This window comes from Protopterus annectens, chromosome 9.part0 (genome assembly GCF_019279795.1).
Source record: "Protopterus annectens isolate FY-2018-M chromosome 9.part0, PAN1.0, whole genome shotgun sequence".
Lineage (NCBI taxonomy): Eukaryota > Metazoa > Chordata > Ceratodontiformes > Protopteridae > Protopterus > Protopterus annectens.
Genome location: NC_056743.1, coordinates 1,895,429,726 through 1,895,455,413, shown reverse-complemented (window position 1 = coordinate 1,895,455,413; position 25,688 = coordinate 1,895,429,726). Strand labels below are relative to the sequence as shown.

The 25,688-nt window shown below is 36.9% G+C and overlaps 1 protein-coding gene across 1 annotated transcript in view; it reads right to left on the bottom strand.

The window, feature by feature from the left end:
• The window catches only part of LOC122810818 (complement C3-like), a 1,708,896-nt gene that overhangs the window by 637,501 nt on the left and 1,045,707 nt on the right, over positions 1 to 25,688 (bottom strand). The gene's annotated exons all lie outside the window — the stretch shown is intronic.

Here is a 25,688-nt window from a genome sequence, read left to right as displayed (position 1 = left end):
CACTTGGGCTCATAGTTTCCACCACAATTACGACAATTAATACAATTTGGTGCTGCAGCTAACTTTGTTGGTTTACAGTTGGTATTAGAGTTTGAAGCAGCCAAGAACCCTTTCGATTTATACTTCTGTTTCATCTTAGTGTTATGCACACTATCAATATTAATAATAATAATAATTAATAATAATAATAATAATATTGCATGGCACTGCAAGCATGCTTTTTTCATCTGTAGGCATGTTTGTGTGCTTCTCTGTGGGCTCCTATATCTGACAAATCTCTATAGCCTTATTCAAAGTTAAGTCACTGTCTTGAAGCAAAATCGTTCTCACAGCATCATCTTTAATACCACACACAAGCTTGTCTTTTATCAATTCATCTCTCACATTAGCGAATGTGCATGTTTTGCCTTATTTTTCAAATTGGTTATATATGCTGCGAAAGTTTCACCAGGCTTTTGATCTCTTGTGTAAAATATAGGCTTTCCACCGTAATATTTTCTGTTCCAGGCATTAAACCTGCTGAGATATTGTTACTAAACTGTAGGGTGAACCAACATAAGACACTTACTACAGCATCCATCTACATTCCCCAGGTGACAACATTACCACATTAGAACAGATTCTGTCCTGGATGTCTCATTCTATACCTCATCAAACTATCATATTAGTAGACATTAATACTGACTGGAATCTACTTAATACCAACTCTTCCACCTCCCACATAAATGTTTCCCCAACTTGTTACTACCCCCACTCACTTATTCAGAAATTACACTTGTGGTACTATAATTGACTGGACACTTGTATCCAGACCCTCAGATTAGTAATTATAATTTCATCTTTTACTGTCTCACATCTTCTGAAAACAATATATAAACTGTCGGTGTGCTAAGTAAAATATTTTCTCTCCCTTTACTTATTCTTAACATTTTTTACTGCCACTCTCATCAGTTTTACATCTTGTGTTATTTTCCTTCTCTTTCTTAAATTACAAATAAAGTCACCCACCACCATAATGGACATATTTACTAACGCAAAACTTTTGATTTCTTCAAACAATTTTTCCTTTAATTTACATTTGTATATGTATATAAAACCAATAGTCTGAACATCTCCAGCCCCTTTCTTGAATACAATGCTAGAACCCTCCCTGACGCCACCACCATTATATGTAACATTTTAATCTCTTCATTTTAAGTAATACATCAGTAGCTGAGTAGGTGTCACGGCCTGTATCAGTAGCTGAGTAGGTGTCACGGCCTGTATCAGTAGCTGAGTAGGTGTCACGGCCTGTATCAGTAGCTGAGTAGGTGTCACGACCTGTATCAGTAGCTGAGTAGGTGTCACAGCCTAAATCAGTAGCTGAGTAGGTGTCACGGCCTGTATCAGTAGCTGAGTAGGTGTCACGGCCTGTATCAGTAGCTGAGTAGGTGTCATGGCCTGTATCAGTAGCTGAGTAGGTGTCACAGCCTGTATTAGTAGCTGAGTAGGTGTCACGGCCTGTATCAGTAGCTGAGTAGGTGTCACAGCCTGTATTAGTAGCTGAGTAGGTGTCACGGCCTGTATCAGTAGCTGAGTAGGTGTCACGGCCTGTAGTCTTCACCACCTTCCTTTTCCACAGCATCTCAAACTCCACTGGTTTCCTTTTATCTGCACAGCTTATATTAAGTAAACAAATTACCTCTGAGTCAAATGTTTCACCCCATTCAAGCACCACGCTCATCACTTTTTTACAATTTGCATTCATTGATGCTATAGTTATATTAACCTTTTCCCCTTTTTTATGCTTTTTACTCCATCTTTTGGCCTCCTTTTTTCTCTCCACTCTCCTTTCGGTAAACCTACCACCTTATTTTTGATTCTTCTTCTGCCTCTAGTACCCTACACCTGTTTTCCATTCCCACGTGCTTTTCTTTTTCAGTAAATATTTCTGCACTTCGTCTGTTGTATCTTTTTCTATATCTACACCTTCTCATTTCTCTGCCCCACCCTTTTGTCATTCCCTTCTTCCTCCTGTCCTCACTTTGTCTTCATTAATTAGTGGACAATAAAACTAAAAAGCTACATACTTCCAAGTTTCCTACAACATAGTTCACAGTTTTCCCTGGAATGCATCTTTGCCAAACAATGAGCAGCTCTGGATAACTGAGCCAAGGCTCACACAAACATGAGGCTTATAGACAAGCAGACAAAATCAAGTTTTAAAGTAGGTATGCCCACAAACCTATTACATAAGTGCATGATGAGATTTCTGCCAGGAATTCCAAGCTCATATAGGTGAAATTAGCTCTCTCCTGCCATAATAGCACATACTTTCACCCTCGTAATGTAAAATGACTGGATTGCAGAATAACTGTTAATGAACCACAAAACTAAATGCCTAAAAATCACTGAAAACATTTGTTGACTTGCTCTTTAGTATACCACATTGAGAATGCTTAGAATGGTTCTAGGAGACCTTGACTGAGTGTGAATATTTAAGGAATGGACAGGTGAACTTAATTATAGAATTCATGGAAACCATTTTTAAGAACAATTTTATGTTCTTTAATGGTGAATACTACAAACAAATTCAAAGAGTAGCAATGGAGGCCAGGTGTGCCTCCTTATTTGCAAATTTAGTTTTGTACCATTGGGAAAATAATTACTTATTTACTTCCAACTGGTTTTTGAATACAGTTTGCTATACAAGATTTTTGGATGATATCTGCCTTTTTTTGGAATGGCACTGAGGACCAATTAAAAGAATTTTTGAGTTATATAGAGGGAAGCACTACTTTGCTGAGGTTTACCCATGTATGTTCCATGGAGATGATAAACTATTTAGATGTTTGTATCTACAAAGACCCTATTGAAAACAGGTTTCATTCTAAGATATTTCAGAAGGACACCTTCTCCAACTCATATTTACATCTTAACAGTGAACATCCAAATTAACAAAAGAAAGGGATTATAAAAGGATAACTAATTAGGGCATTGTGGATGTGTAGTGACCCTGAAATGTTTCTACAGGAAACTAAGTTCAAAAAGGAATTATTTTTACAAAGAGGGTATCCCATTACCTTCATTGATAAACTAATTCAGGAGGTAAGGATGGACAGAGAACACAAGCATTACCCTTTGTTGTGTTTAGGGCACACAGAAGAAGCAAACAGGTCTGTTGTTGAATAAAATTACAATTTAGCTTTTATACACAACATTCTCTACTTCCTGATTGGATGTTGATAATATTACTAAAAATACTGGGGAGTCCTGACAGTAAACCAGAAATTAAACAAATTATTACTGAGAACCCCATGTTTATTAGGGGAAAGGATATGAATTTGAAGGAGATGTTTGAGAAATACACCAACATAAGGAAACAAATTAATAAAAACAGGAAAATTGGAAGATACAAATATGTTTTTTGTAACCAATGCAAATTTATGGCAGAGAGGTGATTTTTTTGAGAGGTAGAGACTTACATCTTAAACCAAAAGGGAATTTTAACTGTATCAGTAGAGGGGTGGTTTACTTGGTTACATGTGAGGCTTGTTTAAGTTTTTACATAGGAAAAACTGAGAGGACAATGAGAAAGCGGGTGTACAAACACCTTTATGATGTATCTCATGAGAAGGACACCAATGCACTATTTAGACACCACAGAGAATGTCAGAAAAGTAAACATACAATTTTTATACTGGAACAAGTTGCACAAGACCCTAAGGGGGACATTGGGAAGCTAGGCTGGAATACAACGAGTTATACTGGCAAATAAAACTGGATCCTGCAAACCCCCCAAGTTTGGATGAAATGATTAGTATCAATAGTGTCTTAAAGATCAGGGCTGCCAAGTTATAAAGATCTTGATTTACTTTTAAATAAGGGATAGTTTTCATGAGTAAAAATTAAATTACCTGGTACAACAGGTTGACTATTTACACTTTTACCATTTTCAAAACACCACTTGTATATTGGGAATATTATTTAAGTTAAAAGGGGTTTGAACTGGTTGGGTTGGAGCCCCTTTTTAACACATGAATTATGTTTTTTTTAAAAAGAAAATTTAAAAAGAAATTTAAAGAAAACAAATGTTTTGATTATTAACAATGGGTTATTAACTTATTGTTCAGCTGCTAATTGGTAACTAGGATAAGAGTGTAGGGGGTTATTTGATTGGCTGATGTTAATATCAAAGCATTGTGAGTTAGAAAACAATTGTTCTGATGAAGTTTGGGAGATACCCAGATACAAGCACTTAACTTGTATGGCATTTATGTGTAACTGTTTCATTTGTTTTTACTATTTGGATTAAAGAAGTTTTGTATTCCCTTTGTGGTACATTTCATTTTTTTTTTTTAGAAAAATACTGAAGATAAAAAGGACAAGGATGATAAATACGAACAACATCAAGAATAAAATGCAGAAAAGTATCAAGAAATGAACAGGAAGAGCAAAAAATGGTAAAAGAAAATAGAGACAAAGAAAAATAATACATGAAAGGAGAGGAAAAGAAAGGGAGTCAAGTGAACGAGAAGACATGAACCGGAGAGTGATAAAGAGCAAAAATTATAAAGAGAGAAGCGTAGATGACAGGAAACAGAAGTTTAGGAGTGCAAGTATGAGAGAAAATAAAACGGCCAAATACAGAAGAAGAATGAAATAATGAACAATAAGAAGAAAGTTTAAAAATATTAGCTATAAATGTGAATCGTATGCAGAACAGTAAAAGAAAGCTAGGTATATTGGAATGATGTTCAACTCCTGACATGGATATTATTATATTGGAAGATACAAAAATTTTAACAGAAGAAGTTATAAGCAGAAAAATTATGGGACTGTGAGATTATTTGGAATATGGGAAAAGAAATATGCTCAGGATTAGGTATAGTATATCAAAATCAATAGGAATTTTAGATTACACCCTTGTAACGTTAGGTAGAAAAATAGTGATATATGTAAGCTGGAATGGAAGGTACATAGAATTATTGCAGTTTATGCAGATGTTACAAAAAAGAAAGAGAGGTTGTGTTTTTAAAAAAATTAGATTATGTTGGTGTGAGCATGGAGATGCTATTAGTGGGGGACTTCAACTGTGGCTTGAAAAAAAAAAAGAGGAAAGTGATCTTAAGATAATAACAGAAATAATAAGTGTATGTGTGTGTGCATGCGTGTGTGTGTGTATACATATATACATATAGGATTGCTACATAATCCTGAAAGCCCAAAATCCTGAAGACCAGAATCCTGAGACCAAAATACTGAAAACTCAAAATACTGAAAAATCATAGGGTACCAACACTCACTATATTCCAGCACAAATACATACAGAAACAAATAAAACACAAACTATATTACTGTTCTCCAAGTATAAGTAGGGGGTCAAGCCCCCCTTCACCCCCATGTGGGGGGCTGTACCCTCCACAACCCCCTGCTACTTAAATATATCAACTCCAAGATTGCAAGTAGTGTATGGAAGTGCAATCTTGGAGTTGATATATTTAAGTAGAAGGAGGTGTGGGGGTACAGGAGGGGCTTCCCCCTGCATATAGTTGAAGGGTAATATGTTTCTGTATGTACTTGTGCTGGAATATAGTGAGTTTTGGTATCCTGTGTGTTTTCAGTGTTTTGAGTTTTCAGTATTTTGAACTTTCAGGATTTTAAACTTTCAGGATTTTGGGCTGTCAGGTTTCTGTAGCCCTCCTATATATATATATATATATATATATATATATATATATATATGGGATCCATACAGATCCCCGAATGCACTTTCCACCAAAGCAGAAATCACCGAGCATACTTCACTGAAAGTGCTGTTCTCTGAAGCAGAACTTTCGGATAAGTATGCTCATTGTGCCGGTCATGCAGATAAGAGAAAATTCCCTTTTTCCCAATGTAGTGCAACCTCGGAGTGAGAATATTAAAGTGGGGGGTGTGGGGAGTACAGGGGGGGCTTTCCCCCTGCAAAGAAGTAGGTTTAGTATTGTATTTTATTTTAGACATAATTTACCGTAAGCGCTTTTTCAGTGAAAAGCACTTTTGGTAAAGTATGTTCTGTGATAATGGATTTGGACTTTTGATCTTTCAGTCATAAGTCCTAGATCTATATATATATATATATATATATATATATATATATATATATATATATATATATATATATATATATATATATACATACATACATACACATGATCTCGTACTGTTGAGAGAAAGCTCATGTAAGTGGCACCAAAATTACCAAGTACACTTTCGCGAAAGTGCTTTTCCATTGAAAAAGCACTTTCGCAAAAGTCTACAAAAAAAAAAACAAAAAAGCAAATTAAACAAAGAACAGTAAACATGTTTATGCAGGGGGCAAGCCCCCTTGCACCCCCTACTTTTATATTCTGACTGCAAGATCGCACTACAGTAGGGAAGAGGAAATATTCCCTTATCCCCGTTGTAGCGCGACAGCAGCAACAGCCAATCTCTCGCTATTTTCATTTTCAGTGAAAAAGCACTTTTGCAAAAAAAAATATTAACACAAAAAGCAGTAAACATGTTTATGCAGGGGCAGATTATAAGATAGTTATTAAAATAACAGAGGACATATTAGAAAATAAAGTAAATAATGAACTTGAAGGCACCATTTTTGATAAAAATGAAAAAGGAAGTCAAGAGTTGCCATTGATAGTGGGAGAACTGTAGATGATGTAATAAACAGGAAGGTTAAAGAAAATTATGGCAGGCAATCTGAGTAAAGTGTTTGATAAGATACAACATGAAACTTTATGCAATATATTCAAAGACTATAATATAAGTGACAGAATAATATATTTTTGGTGTACGACAATAATAACGTGAAAATAATGGTAAATGGATGGTTAAGTGTAGAAATAAATATAAGAAATGGTATAAGGCAGGGATGTCCAGCAAATAGTATTTTATTTGTATTCACTATGAATGCAGTGGATAGTAAGATAAATTGAGCCTTAAAAGATGCAGATGATTCGACAGTGATATGTGCTACTTCCTCTATTCAAGAACTTTAAAACCTAACAACAATCCTTTGTAGCAGTTGAGACCTGGCTTACAAACTCTGAATTAATTTTAAACCCCTCAAAAATCAAACATATGATTTTCCAACCCACTAAACCAGCCCCACCCACTAATACTTTCAACATTGTATCACTAAATAACACCATCTTCCCATCATCACACACCAAACCTTTAGGAGATGAAACTGATTGCAACTTAAAATTTGATCTTCATATTTCCCAAACAGTAAAAAAAGTACACAAAAAACTCAGAACATTGTTTAGGAAGAAACACTACTTCACCAAAAATACTAAAACTACCATTGCCCAGTCTCACTTAATCTCTACACTGTTGTATGCAGCTCCCATACTCACAAATATAAAAAAATTTGAGCTGGCAAAATTTGAATCTTGTTATAACAAAATTGCTAGATATGCTACAAACCTATCAGCTAGAGCTCACCATTGTACAGCACTCAAGCAACGCAACGGGCTAGGGGTCCCCATCGCCTTCACTGCATCCAGTTAGCAATGGCCCATAAAATACTCTATGACCATATGCCACTAACAGAGTCCTATGGTCCACCAACAAATATCAGGTAAAAATCAATATAACCAAAACCCAAGCCGGAGATTCCCTCTTCTCAAATTATACAGCTAAAATCTGCAATGCACTACCAGAAAACATTACAATGGTTTCATCACTAGCCCAGTTTAAAACAATACTGATATGCCACTTATTCAATAAATGGCTGTGTCCTTGGTGGGCACCAGACTAACCTCTCCCTCTGACTATGCTACTACTTTGTTTTACTTACTGACAGATTCATCCCCTCTGTCTAGTCTGATGACTATGTCTGTCTGCAAACTAACACTCCATAGTACAATAACATTGTAGAGCTGATGGCATATTAAAACTTGACAATCCAATTTCTTAGCAAACTGTGTTTAGAATTTGTGTAATTGTCATATTGGTCTCTGTTTTCTTATACAGAAAGGCTTAATGATGCAATGTCTCTCTACTTATTGTTTGATCTACTGATTCTATCAATTAGGCTAAAAATTACTGTGTATTAGCTAAACTTTGATATTCTTTAACTAATCTGTATGTATAACTGTTTGCCTAAACTGTATCTAGATAGTATTTTAACTTTGGTGCCCAATATATTCTACTTATATATTGTATTTCTATATGTTTCAATGTGAAGCTTTTCTCCCCGGGCCTCCATAGAAAAAGGGCATGTGTCCAGTCAGACTTTCCCAGTAAACAAATGTAGAATAAATAAATTAAATTAAATAAACAACTTAATCAATATTTAAAGGTTATTGGTATGTACATAAATAAGGATAAAAATAAAGGTATTGGAACAAGAGCTATACTGTAATAGGGGGCATTGGAAAAGTATGAAACATATTAGGAGTAATATATGGGATTTACTTGCAGAGAATGCAGCAATGGGAAAATATTATGCAAAAAGGAAGGAATATATGTTTATTCTGGAGGACATATAAGTTGACATACAAGAAAAAAGTATATTTAATCAATTCCATCTTATAGGGAAAAATTGCATATTTAGCAAGTGTGCTTATGGTGCCTACAAAGTATGAAAAATATTTAATGTCAGTTTTGTTTTCATTTATATGGGGATCAAGGTTAAACCCAGTTAAAAGAGGGGTGTTATATGTCAACGAGGAGGAAGGATGACTAGATTTAATTAATCCAATTGTTTGTGCAGCATCATTGAATTTATATAAAGTGTTGACATGGTTAAAAGAAGGTGATAGAGCTTTGATAGATGTGTTAATGTCAGAAAAATATAAGGAAATATATGAAAGGGTGGGTATATGAAAAAGATGAAAAGGGTATCCGAATGGGAAAATGAAAAAATAGAGAGGTAATTGTGTTATGGAAAAGAAATAGAAATAATGTAAAGACAAATGGGAAAGAATGGTATTTAAATATAATAAATAAATATTATTGTATATATCCAGTGAAACAAATAGAAAATTAAAAAAAGTTGTAAAAGCAAGATTTGGGTGGTATAAAACATTTTATGAATGTAAAGATTTTTTTGTGGAGATTAACAATAAGGAAGTTACCAATTAAAGCTAACGTGCAATATAAAAAATACAAGACTGATTATGTAATCATTGTGGTGAAACTGAAACTGCTGAACATGTTTTCTTGAGTTGTTAAAGGATAAAGGATTTGTGGGGAAAAGTATGTGAAAATAAGATTGTGGAAGATATTATAAGTATAACGGCTAGAAATATGAATATGTCAGAATATGGGTATTATGGTAATAAAGGACAGAATGATTTTAAGTAAAACTGATAAGATTTTTTATATTATATGGACTATATGGAACAAAAGATTAGATGAGATTAAATTCAATGGCAAATGGATATTGTCAGAAATAAAGTGAATACGTATAAAATGCATATAATTGTAAACAATGTGTAATATGTAAATACTGGAAATAACGTAACTATGATATGGCATTTAATAAAGAACCCCTACTCAGGTTTGATGCAAGTAGATCCCATTTCATGGTGGTACTTTTTGCTTCAATTCGAGGTGCCGTGGAAGTTCAGAGAAGCAGGAAGAATAATGACTTACAATTCTGTGCATTCTGTATGTATTCCATATTTGTTTATGAAAAGTAATCAAGCAAAAGTGGAAGATGGATATGGGGGAACGCTAGGTGAGAAGCATTCAGAAGATGTATGTAGGAGGAGGCAGTCATGCCTTTAAATGGTGGAGCGGCTGTTAATGTGGTTACTGAGAAGGCAGTCAAGCTTTCAACAAAATTAATTTCAAATGGAGAAGATGCTAGAAATGTGAGGACACTGAGGATTTATTCCAGCTAAATTTGTTTGGCAGGAAGAATTAGTGGGATTATTTTTTACAAGACATGATGGTGAATAGTGAGCCAGAGTTCAAAGAGAGCTGCATTATAGGTAGAAATGATGGATAAAATAAAAAAAGAAGCAGTAGATTTGTTGAAGGAAAAAAAAAACATATGCAGAGAAAATGAAAGAAGTGGAAGAAAAGATAAACGTAAAGTAGACAGAAGTAAAGAAAAGGAAGTCTTTAGTAAGAATAAGCATCTAATAAAATAAAGGAATGGACAGGTATGATATTTGGGACACTATAATAACCCTCTAAGGCACTACTCCAAAAGAGGCAAGAGCTTTTATTTGTATTAATAATGTTACATTTTGTGACATTATTTTTGAACTGGGCAGTGCATGGAAACGTTTTTGGGGGAATATGAAAAAAGAAAAACTGTAACCCATGGAACTTATATGTATTTCAAGTACTTGACAGAGAAACAAAAAAGAAAATCTATATACAATTCCAAACTGACATTGAAAAGGGGACAATGAGAGAATATCTAAGGACTGTATGTAAAAAAGTTACTAAGAAATAATTACTAAGATATATGACAATATAAGTTTATGGACTGGGGTTGAGGACATAATGTTGTATTAAAAATGGAAAATGAAAAAAATTGTGCATATTCTAAGTATAATGAATGTAGAAGGCAACAAAGTTAAAGTGAAATATCGTGATAGCGATGACCATCTAATTAACAATTGTGATAAAAGAAATGTTATATCTGTGGTAAGGTGGTCATGATGCAAAAAGATGTAAAATTAAATGTTTTAAATATGAAAAATGGGACGTGTATGGATGGATGGATTGTAATGACAGTATAAATGAGGAGGATATGGAAATAAATGCACAACAAGAGGTGGAACAAGAGGAAGAGCAAAAAACAAGAGAAAGAGCACAAAAACAGTCATTAATAGAGAATGTGTTGTTAATAAAGATAATGACAAAGGAAATGTAAAAGGGAAGGAAGAAAATGAAGCGCTATCAGAATAAGTGAAGGAGAAGAGGAAAGTAAGAAGCGCTATCAGAATAAGTGAAGAAGAAGAGGAAAGTATGAAGCGCTATCAGAATAAGTGAAGGAGAAGAGGAAAGTATGAAGCGCTATCAGAATAAGTGAAGAAGAAGAGGAAAGTATGAAGCGCTATCAGAATAAGTGAAGGAGAAGAGGAAAGTTGGAGAGCAATAAAAGGAAGAAAAAATATGAAAGGGAAAAGGGCAAAAGAAAATGTATAGGTTTAAGTATGAAGGAAAATAAGAAAGGGAAAGGATAACAAAGAGGGATAACAATATCAAGAGAAATATAAAACTGAGAGAAAATAAAACCGAGAATTTTATCTATAAATGCAAACAGTATAAAAACATGAAAAGAGGAATAGGTGTCTTACAATAGTGTGTTTTTGTTTGTCTTTCAGCTTTTCCTGGTTAGGGGTCACCACAGCAGAACTCCAGTCCACTAATGATTGGCAGTAGGTTTTTTTTTATGGCGCCAAGTTGCCAGCCCGACACCCAACCTTCAACGAAGGCATGCCCATTCACACATGTCTTTCGAATGCCACTCGACCGTGGGGAGGATATGCAGACTCCACACAGAAGGCACTTTAGCCAAGAATCGGACAGGAGAACCTCTTGCTGTGAGGAAACAATGCTACTGCTGCACCACCGTGGCTTGTCTTACAATAGTGTGTAATGCAAGATATTGGCACATATGTCTCTGATGTAGACAGGTAACCTGTAAATGGTTCATGTCCCAGGCCCATGCTTACACTTATCAAGGGTAGCAGAACTTGTCAGAGATTTGGGATGCATGGCTAGGCTTAAAAAGGGCCTTGTGGTTGTTAGCCCAGTAAACACCTATGAACCTATGAATGTATGTATGTATGTATTTATTTATTTATGTCATATGTACCCATCCATTATTCAGGCTCTGCATCACTGACCTCCCTGATATATGGCTGAAGCTCATCCAGTGGTGGAGCTGACCCCTTCACATGCCAAAACATCGCTGAGGAGATGGTCACCTGGAATATGTCCACTAGGGAAAAAAACTCAACATCACTCAGTATCCATATGTGTAAATCATATGCACACCCAAGGCTTTGTGCTTACACCTACATATTGGCTGCCTAACCTACGTGACAGCAGAACAAATAGCTCCACTTCCCACTGACGTACTTTTCAGCATTTTTACTAGATGAAGCTTTTGTCTGTATGTGAGTACAATTGATGGCATCATGCATTCCTCGGACATCTGTGAAGTCACAGAATCCTTTCATGACATCGTGGCTCCATACAGTTGTCAGCTGCACTGCACATACAGTATGATAGGCTGCAATCTGGGGCACAAAGATTACTACTCCACTTCACCTCCAGTAACTGACGACCCCAAAATAAAACATAAAATAGAGCTCAGCTTCAAGGCAAACACAACTCCAAGGTGAAAATATCAAATCCTTTATTGTGGTACCTCGGCCTTTCGCTTTCAAAGGAATACAAATATGTGAACACACCCCCATTTCATAGTCATCCTCAATGTGAATTAACACACAAACACCTTAATTAAAAACCTTAATTGAAACCAGTGTATTCATTCCAAAGTTAAAGGCATGAGCCATAAAGCCATGAGTAACTCACAGAGTGTTGTTTACATTATAGGCTGGGATTGTGAGAGAGTGAAGTGGTACATAGGTCAAACAAAAAGGAAAGTTAGAGTAAGAATCATGGGGCACCTAGGGAACATCAGCAAAAGAAACAGCTTGTCCAGTAGAAGAACATTTATGTCAGTACACGGGGGAAATAATAATAAATTAATTTTTAGTGTACTGGCATGTCCTTTCATGAACAATGAAGGAAACTTTAAGAATGAACTTGATAAGTTAGAATGTAAAATGATTATTAACTTTAGAACACTTCAACCTAGGGGCATGAATATAGAAAGTAATTTAACTTTGTAAAAAAGGAAGAATTTAAAAGTTTTATATAAAAAGGTGTATGATGAAAAGTTTGAAATGTGCTAGTGAAGTAAGATTTGTAGTATTGTGATTAGAATTGTTTATATTGTATAAATACTAATATTAATAGTTTGTATGCTCATGCCTTTAACTTCGAAATGAATACACTGGTTTCAATTAAGGTTTTAATTAAGGTGTTTGTGTGTTAATTCACATTAAGGATGTCTATCAAATGGGGGTGTTTTCACATATTTGTATTCCTTTCAAGGTGAAAGGTTGAAGTACCAAAATAAAGGATTTGATATTTTCACCCTGGAGTTGTGTTTGCCTTGAAGCTGAGCTCTATTTTATGTTTTTTTTTTTTTTTTTTTTTTTGCAATCTGGGGCACCCCTGCTCTGTTCCCCTACATAAATCTGTAATGTCTAAAACTGCACCATTCCAAGTGGTAAGCACATTTTCATTCTGAATGTGGAGCGTATTTTCTCACAGGATGTGTACTGACATGTGTGGCTCATACATGCCATATACAGCTGCACCAGCATCTGTAGCTATCATTAACTTCTTTCTCAGTCCAGATGGACTTTGTGATGGTGATTAGGCAGCTGGTGTTAAAGCCGGTGCCAGCCTTTCAGCCATCATCTTTCTTCTTGGCTTATAGGACTTGCAAGAAATGAGAACCTTGTAAGACCCCCGTGTTCCAATACATGTTTGTGGAGTTATACGCATAACACCACTCGCTGGCAAATTCTTGAACACTACTTCATGTGTATGCAATGAGAGCAAACACTGTTATGGAATCACACAAGTTGTCATAATGTTGACAAGTCTGGAATAGTGACATACTCTCTGGAATCTGACCAAGTGATAAAGTACAGAAACAAATATTACATGCTTGTACAAAGTTGTACATTTGCAGCATAATTCAGATGACAACAGGTAAAGGTTTTTGCAATGAGTAGTTTTTCAAGTGATAAACATTGTAATTGATTATAACAAAAGCAGGACAGATGATGGAAAGTGGGTACATTTTACTACATGGTGGGGGTGGTGCTCCTTATTCCCACAAGTTCGTTATTAGTACAAAATCATAACAACGTATTCACATGCTTGTTTTCAAAGACCAGATTTGCCCTTTGGATGAATCACATATTAGCTTTACCTGACTAACTTCACTGACACTCCGAGACTTGCCTTTCTGTGTTTTGCCATATATATTCCATTTTAAAATTGTGTGACCCTACTGATTAAAATATGTCACAAGATGAAGGAAAATCTTTCAATAGCATCACAGCTGGGGGAAATCAATTTGTAAAACAGTGACTAATGCACCTTAAATGAATATTATACAAACTCTGGATTCCTCCAGTTCTTCCCGACTTTTCTGTTGCTGATAATAGCTGTCAGCTGTCACTACCTTTCTGTAGTTTTGCATTATCCCCTCTCTGCATCAGTCACTGTAGCAATCTTTACTCAGCTTGCAGAGTCTCTCCATTTACACCTTATACTTTCATTTCCACAGATGTTATGCCTGACACCTCTTTTTAATACTCACTGCTTGTTTCTGTACCCATAGCATAAATAAAAATAAATTAAAAATAATTTTCTTGCTTCTATTTAGGGTCAACATTTATACCAGATGGTCCTTGTTACTCTATTTCTAGCTTAAATACACAGATGAAGCATTTATGACAGCTATTTTCTGGTGCCATTTTTGTCTTAAACACTTTATAAAGTTTAAGTTCAAATTTATTTCAGTACTTATTGTGTATGCCCTTTCCAAAACCATCATCTCAATGTTGCAAGTTATGATAATGAGGAACCTGAAAACACCACTGAAACTCAAACACTGCACACAGAAATCGCCACAGAAGTCTCAAGAGCACACCAGACTGAAGTTTATTAATCCAGAAGTAAAAAAACATTCAGTGCTATCATCCCTGTTGAATGGGACTTCTTTAGAATAAGTAACAAACTCAGAACATTCCTTTTTATACACAAAGACCTGCATGATCCACCATTAAGACCCATAGTAAATGCTAAATCTTCCAAGACCAGTCATTTAGCTAAGTTCACTGATTTGAAATTAAAAGGGGAGATGAAGAACATGAAGAGCATAAGCCACCTTTTAAAAGACTCATTTGTTTTTTAACTAGAATTACTGAGTCATTATATCATGAACAAATACTTTTCATGACAATTCATATTAAGGATTTGTACTCTGTTATATTACACCAGGTTGGCCTTTAGTGGTTCTATGAATGGGCTAAATTCTTGCCTAGGCTTGTAAGGGCCTTAGGGCCAATAGCCTAGTGACTTCCTATGATCCTATGAATATTTAGTTAAAAATAGCCACGTGAACCATGCTGATATTTTGCTACTCAAAGGCTTGATGGAGATTATGCTGATGAATAACTTTATATTTTTTGAATGTCAGATTTTCCACCAAAAGGGCTATGGGTGCAACATGCACCCCATGTCCATGCCAATCTGGTGGTGGTCTATTGGAAACAGGAATATGCTTTAAATTCCCCCCATAGGGCATCCTGGATCTTTCATTGCAGGTTTTAGGACAATATTATATATTTTTTGGAATGATATTGAGGATAGACTGATGGAATTCTTCACTTACTTTAGAAGCACCACTGACTTCCATAAATTTACTATGAATTTTTCAGGAGTAGAAATGGCTTTTCTGGATGTTAAGATCGCCAAGAACAAGGACTTGGGGAGATCTGAATTATCTGTTTTCAGAAAACCCACTTACTCTGAAACACTGTTACACTTCTCTAGTTGGCACCATTTTTTTCAAAAAAGTTGTCTGGTGAAAGGACAAGTTGTTTATTTAGACTGGATGATATCTGATGATGAAGTCTTTTACAAAGAGAGTGAAATATTAAACATGTTTGAAAAAAGAGGGTACCCCAGAATATTTATTAATAACGTAGCCTTGGAAGTGTTTAATAAAAGACGGGAAGGGTTATACTTCCCTTTTTTAGGTAAAACAGACTTCTCTTTTTCTTAAAGGAACCGACTAGGTGACAAGTAAAATGTAGGTAGAGCTTTGATTCTTACATACCTAACAAATTTTTCAGCCATTAAGAAAGTAATACAAAGGAATTGAAATATTTTTTCTATTTTTAAAATATTACAAGACTGCCTGGAAAAAAAAACAGAATTATTTACAAAAAAGACATCAATATTAAAAACCTTAGGGAAAGATATCTTGTAATTAGTACCTCTATAGGTATGAGGGTTTGTGGACACTGCAGACAATGCCACTGTATGTTACAGGGTAGTACCTTTTTTATTGAGGGGTATGGAGAAGTTCAAATCAGACACATATATCACTGTTTAAGCAAACAAGTGGTATACATTGCCCAGTGAAGTGGGCGTGTCAATTTTTATATAGGTAAAACGGAGAAAACTTTTAAAACAAAGGTATATCAACATCTTTACGACATCAAAAGAAAAGCTGTACATAATGCTTTGTATAGACACATAAGTGAAAACAGTGGCAACGCCTTTAAGTTTTACATAGTGGACAAAGTGAAACTGCATGAATGAGGGGGACTTTGGAAAGATTTATTAGAGGTCAAAGAACTAAAGTGGAAGCTTAGAATGAATGTCCAGGTCCCTATGGGCTGAATGAAATGGTGTCTATTAGTTGCATATTAAGGTGGAAGGCAGCTCTTTGATTTTGATTTTAATGTGATAGAGTTTTCTGGATTTCAATAGGATGGAGTAATTGTTTTTAACATCTAAAAAACAAGCATATTTATATTCTTTAATATTGTAGGAGTCATATTATAGTAAGTAAACAAACATGTGACAATGTTTCTATGGGAAGTGCAATAAATGTTTTTTAATATAATAGATTTATATATATGTACAATTGTATATATTTACATATTTTATTGTTATGTTATTTATTTTGTATGCATTTATGAGTGTAAATTGTGTTTTGAGTTTTTAACTGCAGAATGTTGTATTTATAATAATTGCTTGCTTTACTTCAATTGTACTGTGTTGCTATAGAGTAAAACTCACAGCAGTGTACGGTAACTTTTTTCTGCTGATGGTTCTTGTTAATCAAATGTAGGGGATTTGTGTATAAAATTGAATGTCCTTCATTTTTTACTTATTCTGAAGAAGTCTCATTTACCAGGGATGAAAGCACTGAATGTTTTACTTGTGAATTAATAAACTTCAGTCTGGTGTGCTCTTGAAACTTCTGTGGCGATTTTTGTCTGCGAAGTTACAATAAAGACCAAATTAATAAAAATAATAAGTGTAGTACACTTACCAAAAATAAATATCACCAAATAATAAAAAAATGTTAAAAGAGAAAAGCTGATAGCCAACACAATGATGTTAATAAATGATAATGCTATGAAAACAGCAATTAAAAATTATCAACACAGTGAACAGAAGACAAATACTCCTGAGTTCAAAATATGAAAGTTAGCAAAACTTTGCCCAGTAACAAAAATGATGTAAACAGCTAACTGGTGCTCTTCGGCAAATGTCCAAACTTAGCTGCAAAACCTAAATCCAGGACACAGTAGCATAATGATGCTCTTCTTCCATTGCCAGCAACACCCAGCATACCATTTTAAGTACCCCAAGTGCCCCAAGTATTCCAACACAAACATTGCAGCTGTAGCAGAACCAGAAAACACAAAAGCAAGGTAACATCTGCCATCTGCAACAGTTAAGATTCCACATGCTCCACAACATGCATGATAATCTGGGAATTAAGTAGTATTTCTCTTTCACTGCCAAACATGACAGACACGCCATTCAGTGCACCCTATTAGCATTTCCCCTACCTTTAAGTGTAGTGTTACCCATTAGCATTTCCCCTACCTTTAAGTGTAGTGTTACCCATTAGCATTTCCCCTACCTTTAAGTGTAGTGTTACCCATTAGCTTTTCCCCTACCTGTAAGTGTAGTGTTACCCATTAGCATTTCCCCTACCTTTAAGTGTAGTGTTACCCATTAGCATTTCCCCTACCTTTAAGTGTAGTGTTACCCATTAGCATTTCCCCTACCTTTAAGTGTAGTGCTACCCATTAGCATTTCCCCTACCTTTAAGTGTAGTGTTACCCATTAGCATTTCCCCTACCTTTAAGTGTAGTGTTACCCATTAGCATTTCCCCTACCTTTAAGTGTAGTGTTACCCATTAGCATTTCCCCTACCTTTAAGTGTAGTGTTACCCATTAGCTGAAGCCACTAAGTCATTTTCTTGCATGCTCAGTTCTCTCATCCCGGTGCTACCCGCTCTGTTCGCTCTATGGGTTCACTCTGCTCTCCTACCCTGCCCCCATTTTCCACGCGCCCCCACTACCTGAAGTTTTATACCTAATCACTACCCCACCCACTTATCCTTACAACCAATCCTAATTAACATTTCACCCCACAGCATCCACCCACACTACATTATCGATCACCCAAACCACATATCAATCATACTCTCTCCATGCCACACCCACAAAACAAACCCACACACAGCTTATACATTATGCCCCTCACACTCAAAGCAAAGACATCACAAATGTGTTTAGCATTTCATACCTCCACCATCATAGTACTATTACGCCTTTAATCTCTCACCTCCACTGATACCCTACCACTACCTTTCACACCCTCTCCCTGTCAGACCTCATCTATTCCTAACCCCAATTACACATCATACTCTGCCATAGCCCCCACTCTCTTTAATACCACCTACATAGTCTACCATAGATTCAAAGTAGCATCTGCACTAGCTAAAACCACCTGCACCCTACCATCTACTAGACCCCATATTAAACTTTCTAAACTTCTATTACATCTAGCTGGTCAACTAATCCACTCCAGAGACATACATCCCAATCCAGGCCCCACCCTCCAAAACAACAACCCACAAAGCTCTCTCTCTTTTACTTCAGATCTACTTCAGAAAAGACATAAATCATCCCATCTCCTTAATATTAACACTAGGAGTGTCACTAACAAAGGTCATAACCTACATGCTGCCATCTCCCACTATTCCACATACATTGTTATATTAACAGAAACCTGGCTAAAACCTAACATTAACAGTAATTAAATCACAGCACCAGGATATAACATACTATGTAAAGACAGGCAAACTTAGAAAGAAGGAGGTGTAGCAATCATATTCAAAAATCACCTACCACTTGATCTAGAAGACCTACAACTCCCTGACTTTGAAAACACAGACATAATACTTGCTAGACTTAAAATGAACCCCATTAAAAGTATAAATATCCTTGGTGGATGCATTCCACCAGGAAACAATATTCCAACACTAGAACACATACTACACTGGATATCTAACTGCTTCCCCAAGAGACAATCCTTGCAGGTGATTTCAACATTGATTGGTTAACGTGCTCCTCTTCTAACTCAACATCACATATTAACCTACACGGATTTATGCAACTTATCACATCTCACAGTAGAACAGACAAAGACTCTGGTAGACAATACATACTGGACTGGACCTTCGTAAACAATCCAACCCTAATGCCCCACTCAGGCTGTCTCCCCTGACAACCTAAGTGATCATCAGCCAACCTTTCTCATCTGTACTAAAACCCATCAAACCCGCCAGACCACCTTCCATCAAATCAGAGACAAAAGGAATTTCAACTCCAATAACTTTATTTCCTCCCTTAAAAGCTGCAACTAGGAAACTCTCAGACAGCTGCCTCTCGGTGAAGCAGTTCATTCTTTTAACTCCACCTTCTAAACATCCTCAACCATCATGCTCCACCATGAACTGATAGAACTAAATCTAACCACGCTTAGTAAAGAATGTAGATCACTTCTCAGGACACAAGACAAGACATGGGTACAATTTCACAAAAATAAATCCCACATAACAAAGCAAACTTACATATAATTGTGTAACAGAGCCAAAAAACTAGTGAAAAGGGATAAAACCAATTACTACCAAAATATTAAAATAAAAAAACACCAAAACATCTACAAAAATATCTTAGCTGCAGTCAATACCATACTACACCCTAGTAAATCAGCTACCCCCACTCCATCAACTCCCAATAATACAGAAGATGTACCAACCCAGTTTAATATCTACTTTACTAAGTCAATCCAAGCCCTTGAAAACTCTCAGCCTTACCATAATAACCCTTTTCCTGTCACAAACCTAAAAGCACCCAGACCCTAACCTCTAATAACCTGTTTTCATTCTACCCAATCTCTGTCTACACAACCAAAAAATTACTCAAAAAACTCAGATCAACTTCCCCAGCAGCTGACAACCTCTGTGCTGAATTCCTTCAAATTGCAGCAGAAGGAGTTACCTACCCTGTATCCATTCTCATAAACAGATCTATCACTGAGAGCCTGGTCCCCACTACTTGGAAAATCTCTCACATAATACCCCTACACAAAGGAGGTAACTCCACTGAGTTAAGTAATTACTGCCCCATTGCTATATTATCCCCCTTGTCTAAAACTTTAGAAAGAGTTATCCACACCCAACACAGATACACAACGTGGCTTCCACCAATTTTACAGCACAACCACAGCCCTGATGTCCTTCACTAACACAGTTAACCACCATTGAAATAACAGACTATACATAGCTGTTATATTCCTAGACTTGTCCAAAGCCTTCAATATGCTTAACCACCTAAAACTAATCAACATCCTCGCCTCGCAAAACCTCTCTACCTCTTCCATCTTCTGGTTCCAAAATTACATTACAGGTTGTCAACAAGCCACTCTTTGGCAGCAACAACTATCTCCCCTCCTTCCAGTTGGCATAGGAGTTCCACAAGGTTCCATCTTGGGGTCCATACTTGTATCAATCTTTACCAATCAACTCCATACCTCCACACCCCATGCCACTATAGTCCACTATGCTGATGATTCCACTCTCATATGTTAAGCCTCCTCTCTTCAAACTCTTCACAAATATACCCAGGATTCCTTCCTATTGGCTTAAATTTGGCTCACAACTCCACCTCATCCTTAACCCAAACAAAACAAAGCTTATGCTCTTTCATCCAGGCAAATCCCCTTCCACACCAGCCAATACTCCCTCCCCACCCTTTCAAATAATATCTAAAAATAACACCAATATTACTCCCTCTACCCATACAAAACTACTAGGTGTAGAAATAGACAACAATCTGAAATTCAATATACATATTTCCCAAACCATTAAAAAGGTCCATAAGAAACTAGGTCTCCTGTATAGGAATAATAAGTTCCTTACCAAGAATACCAAATCCACTATTGTCCAAACTCATCTCCTTTCCACTCTTTTATACACTTCCCCAGTACTAACCAACCTTGATAAAACAGACATTGCCAAACTTGAATTTTGCTACTACAAGATAGCCAGATATGCAACTGGTGCCTCATATAGATCTCATCACTGCACAGCACTCACACAACTAAACTGGCTGGAACTTCCACATCTACTGCAGTTTAATCAACTTACCTTCATTCATAAAATCCTTCACCAACCAAATAAAACACCTGCTCTTCCTAACCTCCTACAACATTATAACTCCTCTAGACATCTCCGCTCTTCCAACAAAACTCTCCTACAGATCTCCAAAGCAAACAACGCAGCCGGTGAATCACTATTCTCACACTAGATTTCCAAGTTATGGAATAAACGTCCAACCTCTTTTACTACCAATCGCTCCATCCCAAAATTTAAAAAAAATCTGAAAACACTCCTTTGAAATTATTGGCTTTGTCCCTGCAGCCGTACATGATATTCAATATTCCCCTTCCTCAGTAGCTATAATCAACTCTTGTATGTCCTGCCTAGGCATTGAAACCCATATTGGTTACTGTAGTATATCCAAGCACATCTCTCTCCAGTGTTCTATCTTCTACTACACTCTCTCATTTAAACCAACAACTAATTATTATCTATGCTATTTAAGATATATTAGTTAAATATATACTACTATCTCTATGTGTAACTAGTATTCACTCTCACTGTAAACCACTTTCTGCTCATATATTATTTGTACCACCTGCTATTGTTGTATCCCTGCTTTACTCAAAGCGCTGTCTGCCCATATATTATTCGTAGCACATGCTATTGTTGTATCCCTGCTTTACACAAAACACTGTCTGCCCATATATTAATTGTACCACCTGCTATTGTTGTATCCCTGCTTTACACAAAGCACTGTCTGCCCATATATTAATTGTACCACCTGCTATTGTTGTATCCCTGCTTTATTCAAAGCACTGTCTGCCCATATTTGTGCCACCTGCTATTGTTCTATCCCTGCTTTATTCAGAGCACTGTCTGCCCATATATTATTTGTACCACCTGCTATTGTTGTATCCCTGCTTTACACAAAACACTGTCTGCCCATATATTAATTGTACCACCTGCTATTGTTGTATCCCTGGTTTACACAAAGCACTGTCTGCCCATATATTATTTGTAGCACCTGCTATTGTTGTATCTCTGCTTTATTCAAAGCACTGTCTGTCCATATATTATTTGTACCACCTGCCATTGTTGTATCCCTGCTTTATTCACTTGTACTACTTGTAGTTCCTTGGATTTTCTGGATTATTAATTTGTATTAATAGTTTCCTACTTGGACTTTTCATCATGTCTTGCTTTATGATATTCACTATGTACTGATCTAATACTGGTTAGAGAAATGAGCAGTTTTTCCTATCTGGGCCTCTGTTGAAAAAGGACCTGTGCCCACTCTGACTTTCTCAGTTAACAAATGTAAAATAAAATAAATAAATTAATAAATAACTCTGTTTTAGCTAAAAAGAAAGCCTAGAGGTCTACTCAAAATAAAAGTAAAAAAAAATAAATGAAATATAAACCTGTATTATAATCAACTTTGAGACTTCAGTGTGTAGTATATAACATTTTCTGTACTCAGGGTTAAGGCACTTGGCTGTGGCTCACAGCAGCAGTACTAAACACGAGGTTAAACCCCATCTAGCATTGCCTGTAGATGAGATACTAACCAGCCACACCTCACAACATCATGCACTGTGAGTTCCTCCCATCATCATGCACTGCATGTTCCTTACAACATCATGTACTGCATGTTCCTACATCATGCACTGCATGTTCCTCACAACATCATGCACTTTGTGTTTATCACAACATCATGCACTTCGTGTTCATCACAACATGCACTGCATGTTCATCACAGCATCATGCACTGCGTGTTCCTCACAACATTATTCACTGCATGTTCCTAACAACATCATGCACTTCGTGTTCCTCACAACATCATGCACTGCGTGTTCATCACATCATGCACTGCATGTTCATCACAGCATCATGCACTGCGTGTTCCTTGTAACATTATTCACTGCATGTTCCTCACAACATCATGCACTTCATGTTCCTCACAACATCATGCACTGCGTGTTCCTCACAACATCACACACTGCCTGTTCTTCACAACACAATGCTCTGCGTGTTCCTCACATCATGTGCTGCATGTTCCTCACAACATTATTCACTGCATGTTCCTAACAACATCATGCACAGCGTGTTCCTCACATTATACACTGCGTGTTTCTCATTACATCATGTTCTGCAAGTTCCTCACAACATCATGCACAGCATCTACCTCACACCATTATGGTCTGTGTGTTCCTCACAACATCATGCATTGCATGTTCCTCTCAGCATCATGCACTGTGTATTTCCACTGTGTATTCCTCACAACATCATGCACTGTGTATTCCTAACACTCACATCCTGCTCTGTGTGTTCCTAACAACACCATGCTCTGTGTGTTCCTCACAACATTATTCACTGTGTGTTCCTCACAATGTCATGCATAGTGTGTTCTTCACAACATCATGTTCTGTGTGTTCCTAACAACACCATGTTCTGTGTGTTCCTAACAACATCATGCTCTGTGTGTTCCTAACAACACCATCCTCTGTGTGTTCCTAATAACACCATGCTCTGTGTGTTCCTGACAACATCATGCTCTGTCTGTTCCTAACAAAACCATGCTCTGTGTGTTCCTCACAACATTATGTGCTGTGTGTTCCTCTCAACATCATGTTCTGTGTGTTCCTCACAACACCATGCACTGTGTGTTCCTAACAACATCATACTCTGTGTGTTCCTAACATCATGCTCTGTGTGTTCCTCACAACATCTTGCACTTTGTGTTCCTAACAACATCATACTCTGTGTGTTCCTCACAACATTATGCACTGTGTGTTCCTCACAATGTCATGCACAGTGTGTTCTTCACAACATCATGCTCTGTGTGTCCCTAACAACACCATGTTCTGTATGTTCCTAACAATGCCATGCTCTGTATGTTCCTCACATCCTGCTCTGTGTTTCCTCACATCATGCTCTGTGTGTTCCTAACAACACCATGCACTGTGTGTTCCTAAAAACATCATGCTCTGTGTGTTCCTTACATCCTGCTCTGTGTGTTTCTCACAACATCATGCTCTGTGTGCTCCTAACAACACCATGCTCTGTGTGTTCCTCACAACATCATGCACTGTGTGTTTCTTGCAACATGATGCTCTATGTGTTCCTCACAACATCATGTGCTACGTTCCTCCCAACACCATGCACTGTGTGTTCCTCACAATGTCATGCATAGTGTGTTCTTCACAACATCATGCTCTGTGTGTTCCTAACAACACCATGTTCTGTGTGTTCCTAACAATACCATGCTCTGTGTGTTCCTAACAACATCATGCTCTGTGTGTTCCTAACAACACCATCCTCTGTGTGTTCCTAATAACACCATGCTCTGTGTGTTCCTCACAACATCATGCTCTGTGTGTTCCTAACAACACCATGCTCTGTGTGTTCCTCACAACATCATGCTCTGTGTGTTCCTCACAACACCATGCACTGTGTGTTCCTCACAACACCATGCTCTGTGTGTTCCTAATAACAGCATGCTCTGTGTGTTCCTCACAACATCATGCTCTGTGTGTTCCTCACAACACCATGCACTGTGTGTTCCTCACAACATTATGCACTGTGTGTTCTTAGCAACATCATGCTCTGTGTGTTCCTCACAACATTATGCTCTGTGTGTTCCTAACAATATCATGCTCTGTGTTCCCCATAACATCATGCACTGTGTGTTCCTCACAACATTATGCACTGTGTGCTCCTAACAACATCATGCTCTGTGTGTTCCTAACAACACCATGTTCTATGTGTCCCTAACAACATTGTGCACTGTGTTCCTAACATCATGCTCTGTGTGTTCCTCACAACATTATGCACTGTGTGTTCCTCACAATGTCATGCACAGTGTGTTCTTCACAACATCATGCTCTGTGTGTTCCTAACAACACCATGTTCTGTGTGTTCCTAACAATGCCATGCTCTGTATGTTCCTCACATCCTGCTCTGTGTTTTCCTCACATCATACTCTGTGTGTTCCTAACAACACCATGCACTGTGTGTTCCTACAAACATCATGCTCTGTGTGTTCCTCACATCCTGCTCTGTGTGTTTCTCACAACATCATGCTCTGTGTGTTCCTTACAACACCATGCTCTGTCTGTTCCTCACAACATCATGCACTGTGTGTTTCTTGCAACATGATGCACTGTGTGGTCCTCCCAACATCATGAGATACATGGTCCTCCCAACACCATGCACTTTGTGTTCCTAACAACATCATGCACTGCATGTTCTTACCAACACCATGCACTGCATGTTCCTCAGAGCATCATGCACAGCATGTTCCTCACAACATTATGCTCTGCATGTTCCTTGCAACTTCATGCACTGCATGTTCCTGATGAGATCATGCACTGTGTGCTCCTCACATCATGCACTGCATGT